The following is a 19,016-nucleotide window of genomic DNA, read 5'->3' as shown; positions in this document are numbered from 1 at the left end:
TGATAGCATCCGATAGTTTTTCGCTCAGGAAGTCATTCCTAAGGAAGTCAGACCTGCCTTCGAAAACTCGTGTGCATCATTCGACATCAAGTGAGTTAATTTTTTTTAAATGATTCAAAGCAATAAATCAAAGACTATTTCGCCGAAAGAAGCATTGAAAAGTAACCAAATCCGCGGTATTTCACATATGGAACTGTTGTTCGGGTATATTTCATATAGGACAGCCACAAATTGATTTTTTTTTTCGAAATTTGTAGAACAAAACCTGTTTTTTTAGTGTTTTATTTTGAATCCCTATGTTGACCTAAAATGTTGAAAATTCATATGGGACTGTTATGCGAGTAGGGGCAGTCTACAAAGCACAAAAAAGTAGTGTGTTTTACCTGCTTTGGTAAGTTCTTTTGTTTCCATGTTGTTAGAAGTGCGCGCTACCTCCATATGTGAGTGCAGTTGCTCGACCATTGTTTGTTTTCGTCGCAAAAAAAGAGATTTATCGTCATTATTTCTTTCATAACTCTTCAGGGAATTGATGGCCCACTTTGGTGTCTTCAGATGAAAGTTGCATCATAAATTGAGCTATTCAATGGTATTTTTTGCAAAATATTCGGTGGTGCAGACGGTACTTTTAGAAGCCATTTAAAGTTTATTTACAACTTTTCATGTTGAAGGTCTTTATTTATTTTTTTCCAACTATTTTATTTGGAAAGCTGATAAAATTTCAATGCATTTTGATGTGCTATTTTATAATTTCCGTTGCAAAATAACAGAGTTATGTAGCTTTGAAAAATGGTTATTTTTAATTGACAAAAAAATCTAACCGAAGCTAACTCAAAAAATAAAAATGTTAGAAATCTGAAAAAATACATGTGTTTTTAAGTCGCAAAAATGAACCAAATTTTCAATTTTGGGGAAAATCTGAAGACCCCCGGCGCAAACCCGTCAGATAATAAAAAAAAATCCCCAAATATGACAAAAAAACAAAACTGGCAAAAATATAACATAAAATACATAAATTACTTAAATGGTAAAAATGATAAAAACTACAAAAATGACAAAAATTACAAAAATTATAAAAATGACAAAAATTACAAAAATAATAAAAATTACCAAAATGACAAAAATGACAAAAATTGGCCAAAAATGATAAAAAATTACAAAAATGGCAAAAATGATAAAAATTATAAAAAGTGAAAAAAAATGACAAAAATGACAAAAATGACAAAAATGACGAAAATGGCATAAAAACATAAATTGCTTAAATGATAAAAATGACAAAAATTACAAAAATGATAAAAATTAATAAATGACAATAATGACGAAAATGACAAAAATGACAAAAACAACCAAAATGACAAAATGTGACAAAAAATCACAAAAATAATAAAATTACAAAAAGTGAAAAAGTGACAAAAATGACAAAATTGACAAAATTGACAAAAATGACAAAAATGACAAAAAAGCCAAAAATTACAAAAATGACAAGAATGATTAAAATGACAAAAATGACAACAAAGATGACTAAAATGACATAAATGACATTAATGAGATAAATAACATAAATGATATTTATGACATATATGACGAAAATGACAAAAACGACCAAATTTTGTAGTCAAAATTAAAATTATCAAATATTAATTCAGTTTTTATTAAGAATCAAAAAAAAGGTTCAGTTAACTTTGCAATCTACCGAAATTTTGTCCTTTTATCTTGTAATATCCATTCATGGCTACTTAGAAAAAAAATTATCCCTCCAAATCTTTTTCAATAATATCCATTAACCTATTTTGGTGATATAAGATTTATTGTGTAGGTGTTTGATTCTAGTTTCTTAATATTTCGAAGTGAAGTAGACACGTTTTCTTAAGTTTGTTCCGAATGAAAAAAGTCCCAAAAAAACAATTTTATTTTATTTTATTTTTTTTTTGTTTCGATTATAGTCGTTTTAACATGTTTATGTCATTCGCGACTTATATCAACGTTGAAGTTGGCGGACAAGTCATTGAAAAACTTATCCGATACAACTGTGATCGATGTTTACTCTTGGGTTCGAACTCACGGACATCGGCTCAGAAAGCAACTGACTTGCCAACTGAGCTATATCACAAGCCCTAATTTTATTTTAAAATTATTTGTAATTTTAGACAGCTTTGCCGTATTTAAGTTTTTCTTTAATCATTGGAATTCTAAAGAATCAATCTATTCGGCGATGTATAACTATGTTGAGATCCGATGAAAATTTTTGAGTGGAATTGGTTGGGGGTCTTTTTAGAAGGAATTCTAAAATTTTTTAAAAAATTTTCTCAGTTTTTACGTTACCTCCAGAGACTCTGAGGAATATAAAGTGTCAAGTTTGTATACCAGCGTTTGAAGTGTGATCAGCTAATTCTATTGTCAGCTGTTTATGTAAGCTTTTCATCGTGATTAAAAGCTTCAATATCAATTGTAAACTTTTGACGAGTTCTTCAATTCAACACTAAAAAAATCATGCTAATGTTTGTGAATATTTTACATTTGCATATATTTACGAAAAACAAAATTGAATTTTGTCTCTAAAATTTTCAAATAAAAAACGTTCTTAAATACGAGTCAAGCGTTGATTTGATTGCATTTATCGTTCAATGCAACCGTTAAGCTAATTTTTCAGCAGCCTTTAAATCCCATAACCCGTTTTTTGCAATCTATCGAACTGCCGATGTTATGCACCTTGAAACCAATTTGGACTATCGTTCCGGATTTTTTTCTCCCTTTTCCATCCGCCTAAATTGGTTGCTTGTTCTAACTAAGCATTCCAACTCTATCCGCTTCCGGAATTTCGATAACTACCTAGGCCCGTATCAGGGGGTTGCCATTCGTAACGACGATAACGACCCTTCGATTGTATGGCTGTGACATACTCTACTTTTCAACCGCGACGCGATGGTCTTTCCTTACTGGGAGTTTTTTGTTCGTTCGTTTTTTTCCTATTTTCTCTTAGTTCCGTTTTCAGGTCACAACACTCTCTAGTACTGGTTACAGTCTTTGGTTCTTTTTTTCGGGGGAAAATGCTAATTTGCAATAGTGAATCCCTTGTTCTTACTGTTTTTTTTACGTATTTGAGAATTGTTTGAATTTTCCCATTTCACCTTCGTGCTGTAACAAAGTAACTATCTAATTCGATTACGGTAAACCGAATTGATCCAGAAACCTAGTTCTGTCAAAGCCATCGAAAGGCACGTGTTTCCTCCCCCCACTGAATGGAATAAAATGGGAAACTACCCTTTATTTTTCCGGATGGCTCGCCAGCTCGCTGCCAGTATCAATCAATCACCGTCAATTTCTACCACTCTGAGGGATGAACCAAACCGAATGACATACTACATCTACAATCTACTCAAACGGTCATTCTTTAAGGGGAAGGCAAGCAATCCTCCTGGTGAGGGAAAGTACAACTTTCTTTTGTTTATCACTGGCGGAAATCTTGCCCACAATTGCCCTCTTCCGGTTTACACACCCACTCATTCACAACAGTTGGTAACAGTTTTCAAATTGTGCAGCACTACTTAAAGTAAATGTAAAATTCTACCACGGCTTCTGTTGGATCAGCAGCCCCACTGGATGGGCACAGAAACAACAACCCGTTTCGAAATAACCGGAACGATTTCCCCCGGGTGATCCGGTCCGGAGGAGCTTCTTATCTTTCAAGTATCTCTCGCTAGACTGAACGAACGAAAGCACACGCCCAGTGCAAATAAACGGCGTTTGGAGCTTCGTTGGCATTTTGGGGGGCAGAGAATGCTACAAAAAGAAAGAACACGAAAAAAAAGAATCCGCCCCAAACTACACAGCAAGGCGGTGGAGTGCCTCCCTCATTTTCCGGTTGCCCCTTTTGGGTATGTTATGCCGGAATGTTGATGGAGACGACCTACTCTCGGATGCAGTCAGCCCGAGGTCCCTTTGGTGTACTAGACTAGCTACTACTACGGAGCAGGTTCTCTGTAGTTAGTATACAAATCAGTCGAGCCGGTTACATGTCTATGAGACCTTCCGCCCGTTTGCTTTCCGAATAATTGGTGAGCCTTCTTTCGGCAAACCGATTTGGGGCTTTCGGGAACATACACGCAACCCTTAAATACAGGACGGTTGGACGAAATTAGGTGATTTTCGGAAAAAAATTGATTTACCAATGTTATATTGATACATGAAAAGCCAAATATGCTGATGAAAATAATTCTTCTAAATTCTTTCAAAAAAAGTGTTTTGCAATGAATTTGCAATTATCGTTTATTTGATAGATATTATTGTTTTCTGAAGCACTTCGAAATAGCATTTCGTGCAGCTGTGACCTAAAACTCCAACCTCTGAAAATGTTTTACGCTATCATGTCACAATTCAATTTTATCTGTTACTTTCAGTACGTTTTGCGAACATTAGGGTGGCCGTAAACCAGTTTTAATCTTTACTTCACCCTAAACTAAATTCTCAAACAGTTAGGTCGGAACAAATATCAATTTGCTTAGCACAGCTTAGTTTGATTGACTACTCTCATCCACCTTAAATCGTTAAACCCGAAATGCACGGTTATAGAAAATGTATGCATTACCTACTTGTTCCAAATCAAATTATGATAACCATCACTTCGAGTTCCACGATCGCTGGTGTGGCTCAGTAGAACAAGTTCCAAATTGCTAATGGTTGCTACTCCGGAGGAGGAGGAGGAGCTCGAGGAGCTGGAGCAGCTGCATCGTTCCCAAGAAATACGAAAGTTCTATCAGAAACTCTCCCGCAAAGGCTTCGTGCCGCAAGCCGAAATGTGCCGGGATAAAGACGGGGGTATCCTGACGGACAATCGTGAGGTGATCAAAAGGTGGAAGCAGCACTTCGATGAACACCTGAACGGCGCACATGCAGGAGATCAAGACGGTGGAGGAAGGTACATCGCCGGCGTAGCCAACGACGAAGAGGAGCCACTCCCAACGATGAGTGAAGTTAAGGAAGCCATTCGCCAGCTGAATAGAAACAAGTCGGCTGGGAAGGATGGCATCGCAGCTGAACTCATCAAAATGGGCCCGGACAGGTTGGCCGATTGCCTACACCGGTTGATAATCCGGATCTGGGACATAGAACAGCTACCGGAGGAGTGGAAGGAGGGGGTAATATGCCCCATCTACAAGAAGGGCGACAAATTGGACTGTGAGAACTACCGAGCGATCACTGTCCTCAATGCCGCCTACAAAGTGTTGTCCCGAATCCTACTCCGCCGCCTAACGCCACAAGCAAACAGATTCGTGGGAAGTCATCAGGCCGGCTTCATGGAGGGACGGTCTACGACGGACCAGATATTCACATTACGGCAAATCCTCCAAAAATGCCGTGAACACCAAGTCCCTACGCACCATCTATTCATCGACTTCAAAGCCGCATACGACACGATCGACCGTAACGAGCTATGGAAAATCATGGACGAGAACGGCTTTTCCGGGAAGCTGATCAGACTGATCAAGGCGACGATGGATGGAACGCAGTGCTGTGTGCGGATCTCGGGTGAATTGTCGAGTTCATTCGAATCGCGCAGGGGGCTTCGACAAGGTGATGGTCTATCCTGCATGATGTTTAACGTGGCGCTAGAAGGTGTTACTCGACGAGTGGTGGGCGAAATGCGGGGCACGATTTTCAACAGATCCAGTCAACTTATCTGCTTTGCCGATGACATTGATATAGTCGGCAGATCATCTGCGGCGGTGGAGGAGATCTACCGCAAACTGAAACGCGAAGCAGGAAGTATTGGGTTGATGATTAATACGTCCAAGACGAAGTACATGCTGGCCTGCGGATCCGAGACCAGTTAACACCTTAAACTGTATCCTCCCTATCACATTTGAACTCTTTTTGGCAGTTTCGAATCTTTTTCGCGTTGAAAAATTAAAATTTTATAAAATTTTCGCGGACGGGAGAGAAAAGCGTGCGATTGGCAAAAAAAACATCGCCTACTCCTCCCATATAGTTTAATTTCAAACACCTAAGAGCAAGTTCACTGGTGTTGGGAAAAAGTGGTAGAAATGTTGTCAATTTTAGCACATTTTGAAAGTTTTGCCATGCAAAAACATTTTCAAGATCTGTGGCCTTCAAGTTTTTCTACAACACGCGTTGTAGTTTCGCATGCTGTGGTGCAAAAATAGCAATATTTCTATCACATATGGCGAAATAGAATCAGTGCTGTAAAAAAATACAACGCCCAAAGATCTTGGAAACATTTTTGCATGGTAAAGTTTTCAAAATGTAAAATTTTCTACCACTTTTTCCAAGCACCAGTGAACTAGCTATAACGTTAACATACTCAAAATCAAAATCTAGTGCACAGTCGAATTTAGCTGTTAGAATAATCGTAAAAATTTGGATTAATTAAAAGTTCGAAAATTATCAAAAGTTCGAGAAAACCTTTCAATATTCGTCATAAATTCTGTGTTTCGTGTTTCATAAAATTACGTTTACTTTCCATTTCAGTTTTTCAAATTTTTCTACTGTGGTTGTAACAGCTTCGGGGTTCCATTCATTGAAAAGTACGTTTTTTCAAAAATAATGACAATAAATCGTTAAAAACTATCAAAAATGATTTGCAATTTTAATCATTTTTGTTTTGTAGGTATTTTTTTTTGTCATTTTTGAAAAAAAAAAATTCTTTTGGCATTATTACCATTTCTTGATTTTTTTGTCACTTGTTTTGGTTTTTTTTTATTTTTCAAAAATTTTTGTCAATTTGACCATTTCTGTAAGCTTTTTTATCAGTCAATGACAAGAGTTACAGATTGACAAAACTAACAAAAAAATCGTCATTTTTTGTCAGTTTTGTCAGGCTGTTGCTGTTGCCCTTCGAAAACTACTTCATTAACACATAGTTCAAACTATGAAATCTTTACAATTTCTGTTTTCCTCAATTTATTTTCAAATTTGAAATTGTTTATTTCAAGACACCGGTTTTAGTTTTCCAGTCTTTTGATATAAATAAGAGATGATTTAAAACAGCTTACAGAAATTTTGACTGGATGGAAAACATACAAAGCCAACAACCTTACACGACACACATGACCTTTGTCAAAAAATCTTAAGTGAAGGGTCTCAAAATGTAGAAAGTGCCTTCCTTTGCTCACCTTTATTTTCTTTTTAAAAAAAACCTTCTGAAAGCTTCCTTCGTACTGAATTTCCAATTTTGCACGTTTGCTCATCCATTTTTTTTTGTTTTAGCTGGAGTCTCCTTATTTGCATGTTCTGTAACGAAAATCCACTCTCTCCATCCCCTAAACCACCCATTCATTAAATGTCGATCCAACGACAATTCAATTTCGCTTCTTGTAGGTACGTGTAGGCATGTATATAAACTTTTTGCGCCAACAGCGGCAGCACCTTCTTTTGTCCCAAATGATTTAGGCCATCTTTTCTCATCAACAGCTAATACAAACCGAGGCGAGCAGCAGTTTCTCGTTGTTCGTGCTTTCCTCAAACAAAATTCGAGAGATTGATGGAGAGAAATGACACCCAAGAATAGACTCCTGATGGGGCATACATGTAAATGGATTTTCCGAAACTAAATCCTATAGAAGGTACATAGCTTTAAGAAGGTAAAGTTCGTGTCTTTTTTGGTTGGAAACTTGCTCTTGTTGTGTTCAGCAGGAGGATAAATCAACCCGACAACGACGACGACTTTGCTCCGTCATGCGGCCTTTTTGTATTCCTCTGGCTTCAAGTTCTGAAACATCACGCGGAAAAACGAGCAAGCGAGCTTAACGGAAATGGATCTGGTTTGCATGCTTGCTAGTTTTTTTGGTCTTCCATTCCAGGCAGGGGGAGGCAAATTGGGTGTTACCCAGCTCCAGTCATCGTCGTTGTTTTCGGTCGGCCGAAGACGTCTTTCGTCATGCAACGATCTTTTTCCCTCGTATTCTCCCGGTTGTTGGTAGATCCGGTGCAAGAAGCTCGCGCCTAGACTCTCAAGGTAAAAATCAGCCCAAAAACGAGACGTCGAGGTTTATGCCACATCATCCACTGTGTCATAGCAGGTAGCACCGCTTTGAACCGAGGCCCCTTCTTCGGAAGGGAATAGTTTGTTTCTCTTCTGTTGTAGGCCGACTACATTCATCCCCCCATACTCACGTTGATTGGGTTAGCGCTACTAGCTATACGAGAATCCCATCTGTTCGCGGGGGAGTACGGTACCTACCTAGGCACTATTTCCAAAGACTTCTTTTACAGACAATGTTTAACGACCCAACAGACGCTTCTTGGGCTAACGGAGATGTGATCTGTAGATTTATTTCTAAAAACCTTGGCTACCTCAATTGGATTTTTTTTAAATTTACATTTAAAACTTACTTTTTTCGAAAAATATGAAAGAATAAAAAAAATGTCAAAAACTAAAAACAAGACAAAATGACAAAAATTGTGTGTATTTATGTATGAATGTTTGACCCACCAGTAATAGGTTTTTCGATCCGAGTCGATACGTGAAGTCTCGATCGCACATTCAAATATTGTTTATGCTTAACTCATCAATAATAATTGTAATCCTACCAATGAATCCGTTACCACTGGCTTGAGACAGGTTTGACTCATCTTACTCCCTTCTAACTGTTCATAACAAATGAAGAATCCTGAAAAAAGTATCTAAGTATTTACCTGCTCATGATTCCATATTTGCCGTGATACTCCGCCTGGCTTGAAGCCACAATCCATTGTATATCAGCGGTACAACTACAACACTTTCTTTAAAACCCAACTCATATTCCTTCTTCATTTCTCAACTCCGCTTGTTCTACGCTTAGCTTTTATAATAAGAAAACCGAAGTAGGCCACCAAAAAGCCGGCCGGCGATGGAATTGCATTTTTTTCTACCTCAACATGATTCTTCCTGTCACAAAACACACAATCAGGGAACTTTTAAAAAATTAGTGAAAGATCCCTTTTTATCACTATTTAAAACGAAATTTACCTGGATCTGCGATTCAAATAGATTCCTTTATTTTTCACAGTTGTGGAAGAATGTGTATTTACTTCTGAGATCTACACAAATGCAGGTTGAATCCATTATTGACCGTAACCGCCGTGAACCGAAATAAAATACATTGAATTAATATACCGATCATTACTCGATTGAGGTAAAAGAATAAACTAAACTTATTGAAACTTGGTCATGAACGTAACAAAAAATTAAATTTCGAGGAATCACGATAAAAAATGCGACCACGGAAAAATATGCGGCTGCACTCGAACATGGCAAACTTAGCTCCTCCACATGATCAAATGACAAAAATATCATAATAAAGGAATTAAAATTATTATAAAAAGTCAAAAATTACAAAGACAAAAATTAAAAATAAAATAGGTATGAGAATTAAAAAATCAAAATAAAATAAAAGGCAAAAATTACAAAAACAAAAATAAAAAATAAGATAGGTATGTAGGCAAATGAAAAAAAGACGCAAATAACGTGTCATGTCAATTAAGACGAAAATCACATTTGTCATTTTCTCATTTTCATCAATGACAAAAATGATGCAGACTTATGTTATTTTTGTTGTTGTGGTCATATTTTTAATTTTGGTCATACTTGTAATTTTCGAACATTTTTGGTCATTTTTGTCACTTTTGCCGTTTCTATTTTTTTTTGTCTTTTTTGCCATTGATTATTTTCAGACCTTTCCAAGGATAAGATATCGGGATTTAAATGAAAATACAACTCGTTTCGTTAATAGTAGACTTAAAAAGAGAACGTTTATTCATTTTTTTTTTCCATAATTACAACTTTTCCCGCTTAAAATACAGGAAATATATGGGGAATATCTCACAAACTGGCAACCATGAGCACTCAATAACATGGGTACCAAGGTGTGTATGTATATATAGGAGGTGTTACCATATATCAAATTCCCGATTCGGCCATTTTGGCTATTTAGGCTATGCAACTGCGGAACTCATGAAGTTTGTTTACCAACAAACCCCAGAAAAGTTGAGCAAATAATCTTATGCTTGTAAACAAACTCCCTTTTTTTTGGTCGTCAGGTAGAATTTTCATTAATCCGCAGAATCCCTTAAATTTTTTCGATAATCCGTAGCAAATCCGTAGGAATTGCTGAAAATCCGTAGATTTTGAGCATCGATCCTTAGCTCCGTAGAAATGCTTAAAATCCGTAGATCTACGGAGAAATCCGTAGATCTGGCAAGGCTGCTAACCGGATAGTCAGTACGGCAGGTGCCTAGCGGACTGGTTTTGGAATCAGTGCTATCCAGCTGGGTCGAATAACTAATTGGGAACTGGGATACTTAACTTGGGTAACATGGGCCTTGGATCGGCACTCAGTTAGGTAAACAACGTATTTTTTATTAGTTGATCACCCAGGTGGTAAATCCTTTTTACGGATTGCATTCCAAGGCACGGCGAGCCACCGCGTCCCCCCAGTTTGCTACTCTGGGTCCATGGGTGCAATTGGACGACTCATGATACTATGTACCCCTACGCCATAAAGTCCACCTGGGGCCTCTGGACATAATTCCAATCCAGACCTGCAACGAAGGCTATACCCGACATGGGAGACCATACTCGCGCAATGCGCTCCACGGCAAATACTCGTTTTTGTACGTGCTACACCAGCAATCTTCATCCACTCTTTGACACGATTCACGACTCACGGGTTGGCAGTCCGTTCGCCGCTACTCGTGACTCGAGTCCCACATACGGCCTCTTGTCACAATTCGAGACGTCATGACCCGTCTCTCCTCGTGACTCGAGACCTTCTTACGCTCATCCTCTTGACACAATTCGAGGCAACTCTACCCACCTCTCCTCGTGTCTTGAGGTCCTCACACAAATCGTCTCTTGCAACTGAGCACTGGTACCAAGGTGCCCAGTCGCACCACGTTTTTGCCACACTCGGCACGCAGCTCGTCGGCGGGCTGGCTGCACCAAGTGTGACGTGTAGTTCTCTCGGCCGTACGCCTACAGGTGACAAGTCTGTGGACACGTTTCCACTCTGCACCACGAGGAGGTGGAACTACTTCGCAGAGCAGGTAAACAACGTATGAAATTAAGTTCAGGGTCACTTGCCAGGGCAGCTTAATGTTATGGTAGGGTTGACGTCGTATTTCTCGAGAAAAGGGTCAGATTAAATTCTGGTCGTTTGTAACGTGATAAATCTAAAGTTATCGGTAGGATGGTGACATAACGCTGATGTGTCAGGACCTTCAAACTTCCGGCGAAAGCCACCAAATCTTGGTCACGGCACCGATGATTTTTTCCAGACCTTTCCAAGGATAAGATTTCGGGATTTAAATGAAAATACAACTCGTCTCGTTAACGGTAGACTTAAAAAGAGAACGTTTATTCATTTTTCTCCATAATTACAACTCGCTTGCTTTGTTATTCCTATATTATTCTATGTTTTTGAAGGACAACATACTGCTAAAGCGAGGGTCAAGACACTGCAAACCCCCTTTTCTAATTGTTCTCCCCCTGTCAAACAGGTACAACCCGAGAACCACTTGTTCTCCTCCTGTTAAACAGGTACATTTCTTGTGCCCGAGAACTATTTGTCCTCCTCCTGTTAAACAGGTACATCCTTATCATTTTTTGAACCCGAGAACAACTGTTCTCCTCCTGTTGAACAGGTGCACACTTCAAACGTTCAAAGTTCTTCAATGCCAAATCTTTTCTAACTTAAACTTTTTTATCAATAGGAAAGAAACAACCCATGTCGGTTGCACAGCTCGCCAACACGCGAAGGAATTCTCTAGATCTCATTATCATCGTAAGAACAACGGTCCCCAATCGCATTTATCCATTTCGACTTGATTGAAATTCAGAAGATATATTTTTTCCTTCGGGTCAAACCACCAATCTGATGCGTGAGTTATTAAAAAAAAAAATTTTTTTTATCAAAATCAGATTCGAATTTTCAAGTCTCTGACACAAATTGAAAATTGGCTCAGGGTCGAACGAACAAATTTCTCTCACGTACCTGATTTTGACTTCCCCATACGAATCGCAGCTGCTCGATAAGTAACTCAATTCGATGTCCGTTCCAGGACTTTCCGGCAAGAAACCCGCCTTATGACCTAGAATACCTGTTTTTCCTTCTTTTCCAACTTGTCGGTGTATTGCTGCCCACACACAGCAACAGCTCTTCCAAGGAATCCTTCTCCCGGTCCGCAACAATGGCAGTGGACGCGATAATTCCGTAAGCTCCGGGACCAGAACCGTAAGCCACATTCGACAACATGTGTACCAGTACCTTGTGCAACATCTCGAACGCTTTCCGGAATACTTATCCCATTCCTGTCGCCAATTTTAGAGTCCAAGCAAGACACATCTGTACCGCTATCTGTCTGTCAAAAACTACCCTTTTTCACTTCCCTCGCTTGCTTTGTTCTTCCCAAGGTCATTACATTACTAGGTTCTCTGACTTCTACAGTAAGTAGGCGTGGAGAGCGCGGTGAAGTGGGGTGATGCTCGTTAACTTTGTTTTCAAATAAGCAGTGTGCTGAAAAGAGAAGGCAAGCTTAGGTCTCAACTGTTCTATGGATTAAAAGTAAACAAACGCAACGAAGCAATCAACATGGCTGATGCTGAAATTTGAGAGATCGTATCACCTTCTATGTACCCCCCTTGGTTCTTCCTATATTATTCTATGTTCTTAAAGCAAGTTCACTGATGTTGGGAAAAAGTGGTAGAAATTTTGTCACTTTTTGCACATTTTGAAAATTTCGCCATGCAAAAACAGTTTCAAGATCTTTGGCCTTCAACACGTGTTGTATTTTCGCATGCTGTGATGCAAAAGATAGCAATATTTCTATCACATACGGCTGAAATAGAAACAGTGCTGTAAAAAAATACAACGTCCAAAGATCTTGAAAATATTTTTACATGGTAAAATTTTCAAAATGTCAAAATTTCTACCACTTTTTCCCATCATCAGTGAACTTGCTCTTAAAGGACAACATACTGCTAAAGCGAGGGTCAAGACACTACACTGGGAACCATGAGCATTCAACAAAATGGGTACGATACAACCCGTCGACGAAGGTGACATTCGATTCAGGGTGATCATTGTTGTTTAGATTGAACATCATTTTTGACACTATTTATTCCAATTTCTATTTTGCATGTTTCCAACTTCGGTGTAAAGAGATTTGCAGAATTGATGAAAATCGCTTGAAGATTGCTCAAGTTGAGCAGCAGACGTGCAAAGTTTATGAGTTGACCCAAAACTGAAATTTTATAATTCATTTAGTTATTTCAAAGAAAGTTCAGATGAGGAAATAAAAAAGGGAGTTGTGTATGATTGAATAGTTCCCAACACCTGGCTCGCGAACGTTTCGGAAAAAATCCTCATTTAGGATTTATGTTCCTCTCTATCGCATTAGAAAAGATGGACAAAACATTTCTCATAACTCTTCATTTGGTATAAGGGAACTTTACTTGACTCGACTTGAGAACCTTGCTCTATTGAAAAGCAAACATTTCTTATAGGATGTCTGTCATATAATTTATTTCTCCCAAAATGAGGTCGCACTGATAGGACACAAACAGCATTCAAAGTTTCATAACGGCACAAACTTTCACAAATCCTTGATTTCCCTGAACTTTGGAATGTTTCCTTCCAAATCAGATAGCTATTTAGGAAGAGGGGGCTTTTTCAGGAACTTTGTCAACAAGTTTTTCTAGAGCAACTCGTAACTTGCATCGTTTCCGAGGAAATTTTTGCTTGCGAGGTCCCGGAAAAGGTATGCATTGGTATTGAATCCAAAACTTTCCCCGTCCCCATTCCTCTACGCATCGAAGTTGATCGTCATTCAATTTATACCAAACAAAAACCATGCGTCTGGAACTTGGGTGCAGCGAAGTTTCTGTCAAATTTCGCTCTGATTGAAATAAGCAAAGTGGCTGGAGACAAAAGTTTCCCCCCGTCCCCCTTCGATTTGCAAGTCGAGTGAACTCCAGCCGGATTCGGGTAGGTGAAACGGGAACGAAAGTGCAATAATGGTACAAAAATACTCGTTGAATGAAAAGTTTGCTCCAAAAGCCTTTGTTTGGTTTCAGCCTTCCTTCCGCCGTGAGTTCTAGCGGGAATCAGTTTTAGGTTATGAATGTTTTCCCCAACGAGCAGAATTAGAGAATCGAAGGGAAAACTTTTGAAAGGATAACGTTTTCTTGTTTTGTTTCAAGCAATGCAATGTTGGCGAGGGAACTATAAGATTGCTAAAGTTTTCATCGATTTGAAATGCTGAAAAAAGTTTGAATCATATTCTAAAAATGCACTAAATTTACAAAAAAAAAAAAACTATGCATGACATCGATTCCCAAACAATTAACCCATAAATAACCGTCAACTATGCACAACATTTTCGACCTTGTGGTCGATGCATTCTGCAACTTTTGTTTTTCCATCCCAAGACCAAACAAAGGATTGAAGGAAAAACTTTCGTGATACAAATTTTGGTTCACTCATTTGAGTGAACGAAGGAATTTGGGGCACAGTCAGCCACCCATTGCACTGCCCTAAGAAGACAAACAAAAAGTTGCCAAGGTAAGTTCCCCACGAATCAATTTGCATCTGTGGCGGATGGGAATATTGCCATTTGGACAAATCAACCAAACACAAGAAGCCAAAAAAACATTGAATGGAAACCCCCTTTGGCAAAAAAAAAACGAGCGAACGAGAATTTTTGAGCAAACAATTCAAAGTTTATTGCATTCGCGCGAGGACTGTGAACTTACTTTTTTTGTCCCGAACGGGAGCTTTCTTTCGTTCTTTGTACCTATCTATGTACATATAGGCAAAGTGTTTCACCCTCCGGAAAGAAGCGAAAAACTGGAAAAAATTACCCCATAACGACATTAGAACCGCCAAAGAAGAAATTTATCGCTCCTGCAAATATTCTGACGACGATATGTATGTAGGTAGCGCGAAAGTTTCTTATCCATGCAACCATTAGTCACTACTAAACGTGTGCGCGCCCCACAAAGGTCCTACATATTTCACTAGAGGGAAACCTTCTTATATTTTTGCCGGTTTTGGGTAGTAAATCCGAAATGAGGCACAAGCATTCGCACCAAGAGAGGAACGACGGGAAAAACCGCAATCAAAAAACTTTCCAAAGCACTAACCCTTGCTACTAAATGTAGTATTGGTTTGGTAGTAAGTTTCTCCCGGAATTGCAGCATAATTCTTCCGATCGACGACTACGACGAGCTATGTTTTTCCTTCTCCAAAACAGCACAGAGGTCGGTGAACTCTTTCCGTAGCTCTAGCTCCAATGGGGGAGTCGTAAATCATGGATAGGCTTTACGAAATTGCTCAACCATTTCCTGTTTTTACTACATTGCTGCAGCACAACGGGTTTTTCCCGGACCCCTTCCTGCATCCGTCCACCACCATCCAAGTCTGCAAAATCAATAAAAATCGCAAACCGACCGGTTGATGTGACATTGATTGGGGCGAAACAACAAAGCTCTAACTAAAGTAAACGGATCTACCTCCACCCCCAGGCTCCATCCAAAGTCAGTTACTGGTTTGTAGTCGGCGGAATTGTTTTTTCGGTTGTAACTTGCTACTACATCGTGTATGCTAAGTACACCTTTTAGCGTCTGCTAAATTTTGGATCACTTTGCGAATTGTTTTCGACGACGACGTTCGGCCCAGAAGTGCACAGCTTTCAATCAGTTGATATCGACTGATAAAAGAATTTAGAAGCAATTCTAGCATACGTTGAGTGCGTTGTCAAAAACATAGCAACGAATTTGCCATTTCGAATCCTGATGTCCTCTCTACATGCTTGTTTAAAAATTAAATTTTCCATTCCAAGCGATTTTCTTAACACGTTTGAATTCCTCAAAATATTCAAACAGTTGTTTAGGCCAGCTTTTTGATCGTTATCAAGGGTTCTCTCAATCGGTATTTAGGCGATTCGTTCAACGCTCATTTCTTTGATTTTGAACAGTTCTCTCAATCAAAAAAATGTTCCAAAATATTTGAGCTGTTCTCTCAACATGCCTTTCACAGCTATTAGCAGTTCTCTCAATCCGATTGACTATATTTGATGGAGAATGACAAAAACAAAAAAAATGATTGAAAGAAATGACAAAAAATACAAAAAAAAAATTGAAAATAACAAAAATTAACTCTTCGTTTCATGATTTTTTATTTTTCTTAAAAAATCATTTCAAACAGTTGAAAATGATGAGTACATCAAGGAAAAAAATTTAAATAAAATACGATTTTTCCATTTTTCTATACATTAATTGTTTCTAATTTGTAATTTTATGAAACGAAGGGTTAAAATACAGAAAAACACAAAAACGAACAAAAAAACAACAAACAAAGACAAATAACAAAAATTGTAAAAATGACAAAAATGACAACAATTGCAAAAATGACAAAAATGACAAAAATGCAAAAAATTACAAAAATTGCAGAAATTACAAAAATGACCAAAATACCCAAAAGTGACTAAAATGAACAAAATGACCAAAAAGACCAAAATTGACAAACATGACAAATATGACAAAATGACAAAATGACAAAATGACAAAATAACAAAATGACAAAATGACAAAATGACAAAATGACAAAATGACAAAATGACAAAATGACAAAATGACAAAATGACAAAATGACAAAATGACAAAATGACAAAATGACAAAATGACAAAATGACAAAATGACAAAATGACAAAATGACAAAATGACAAAATGACAAAATGACAAAATGACAAAATGACAAAATGACAAAATGACAAAATGACAAAATGACAAAATGACAAAATGACAAAATGACAAAATGACAAAATGACAAAATGACAAAATGACAAAATGACAAAATGACAAAATGACAAAATGACAAAATGACAAAATGACAAAATGACAAAATGACAAAATGACAAAATGACAAAATGACAAAATGACAAAATGACAAAATGACAAAATGACAAAATGACAAAATGACAAAATGACAAAATGACAAAATGACAAAATGACAAAATGACAAAATGACAAAATGACAAAATGACAAAATGACAAAATGACAAAATGACAATATGACAATATGACAATATGACAATATGACAAAATGATATAATGACAAAATGACAAAATGATAAAATGATAAGATGACAAAATGACAAAATGACAAAATGACAAAAATGAAAAAAAATATAAAAAAATATAAAAATGGAAAAAATGACAAAAATGGTTAAAATGACAAAATTGACAAAAATGACAAAAAATGGCAAAAATGACAAAAATGACAAAAATGACAAAAATGACAAAAATGACAAAAATGACAAAAATGACAAAAATGACAAAAATGACAAAAATGACAAAAATGACAAAAATGACAAAAATGACAAAAATGACAAAAATGAAAAAAATGACAAAAATGACAAAAATGACAAAAATGACAAAAATGACAAAAATGACAAAAATGACAAAAATGACAAAAATGACAAAAATGACAAAAATGACAAAAATGACAAAAATGACAAAAATGACAAAAATGACAAAAATGACAAAAATGACAAAAATGACAAAAATGACAAAAATGACAAAAATGACAAAAATGACAAAAATGACAAAAATGACAAAAATGACAAAAATGACAAAAATGACAAAAATGACAAAAATGACAAAAATGACAAAAATGACAAAAATGACAAAAATGACAAAAATGACAAAAATGACAAAAATGATATAATGACAAAAATGACAAAAATGACAAAAATGACAAAAATGACAAAAATGACAAAAATGACAAAAATGACAAAAATGACAAAAATGACAAAAATGACAAAAATGGCAAAAATGACAAAAATGACAAAAATGACAAAAATGACAAAAATGACAAAAATGACAAAAATGACAAAAATGACAAAAATGACAAAAATGACAAAAATGACAAAAATGACAAAAATGACAAAAATGACAAAAATGACAAAAGTGACAAAAATGACAAAAATGACAAAAATGACAAAAATGACAAAAATGACAAAAATGACAAAAAATGACAAAAATGACAAAAATGACAAAAGCGACAAAAATGACAAAAATGACAAAAATGACAAAAATGACAAAAATGACAAAAATGACAAAAATGACAAAAATGACAAAAATGACAAAAATGACAAAAATGACAAAAATGACAAAAATGACAAAAATGACAAAAATGACAAAAATGACAAAAATGACAAAAATGACAAAAATGACAAAAATGACAAAAATGACAAAAATGACAAAAATGACAAAAATGACTAAAATGACTAAAATGACTAAAATGACTAAAATGACTAAAATGACAAAAATGATAAAAATGACAAAAATTTAAAAAAGAACACAAATGACAAAAATGACAAAAATTTAAAAGTTAACAAAAAGAACAAAAATGACAAAAATGACAAAAATGACACAAATGACACAAATGACACAAATGACACAAATGACAAAAATGACAGAAATGACAGAAATGACAAAAATGACAAAAATGACAAAAATGACAAAAATGACAAAAATGACAAAAATGACAAAAATAACCAAAATGACAAAAATGACATAAAATGATAAAAATAACAAATATGACAAAAATTATAAAAATTACAAAAATTACAAAAATCACAAAAATGACAGACATGACAAACATGACCAAAATTAAAAAAATACAAAAAAGACAAAAATGACAAAAATGACAAAAATGACAAAAATGACGAAAATTATAAAAAAGACAAAAATGACAAAAATGACAAAAATGGCCAAAATGGCCAAAATGACAAAAACTACAACTATTCTAAAGTCGACAAAAATGATAAAAATTATAAAAAGGCAAAAATGACAAAAATTACAAAATTGACATTTTCTTAACTTCTGAGTTCAATTCATTCCCGAATCGTATCGCTTTTCTTGAGGATGTTGATGTATGAGGCGAATCCGCTTACGCGCGTGTATACCAATATTTCGGTGGCATTTGATTCTGTAAACCATCATATTCTTCTGAAAAAATTA

The 19,016-nt window shown here is 36.3% G+C and overlaps 2 protein-coding genes across 3 annotated transcripts in view; one reads left to right on the top strand and one right to left on the bottom strand.

Annotated features, from left to right (window-relative positions):
- LOC129739589 (cytosolic carboxypeptidase 2) overlaps window positions 1-3,689 on the bottom strand; it is an 89,408-nt gene extending 85,719 nt beyond the window's left edge. Inside the window, exon 1 of the mRNA XM_055731065.1 lies at window positions 3,566-3,689. The gene's annotated coding sequence lies outside the window, so the exon portion shown is untranslated. The remainder of the gene's footprint in view (window positions 1-3,565) is intronic.
- Window positions 1-19,016, top strand: part of LOC129739591 (glutamine-dependent NAD(+) synthetase) — a 123,362-nt gene that overhangs the window by 86,052 nt on the left and 18,294 nt on the right. The gene's annotated exons all lie outside the window — the stretch shown is intronic.

The sequence above is a fragment of the Uranotaenia lowii genome, chromosome 1, assembly GCF_029784155.1.
Source record: "Uranotaenia lowii strain MFRU-FL chromosome 1, ASM2978415v1, whole genome shotgun sequence".
In the NCBI taxonomy this organism is placed as follows: domain Eukaryota; kingdom Metazoa; phylum Arthropoda; class Insecta; order Diptera; family Culicidae; genus Uranotaenia; species Uranotaenia lowii.
The sequence above is the reverse complement of the archived record's forward strand: the minus strand, read 5'-3'. Positions and strand labels throughout refer to the sequence as shown.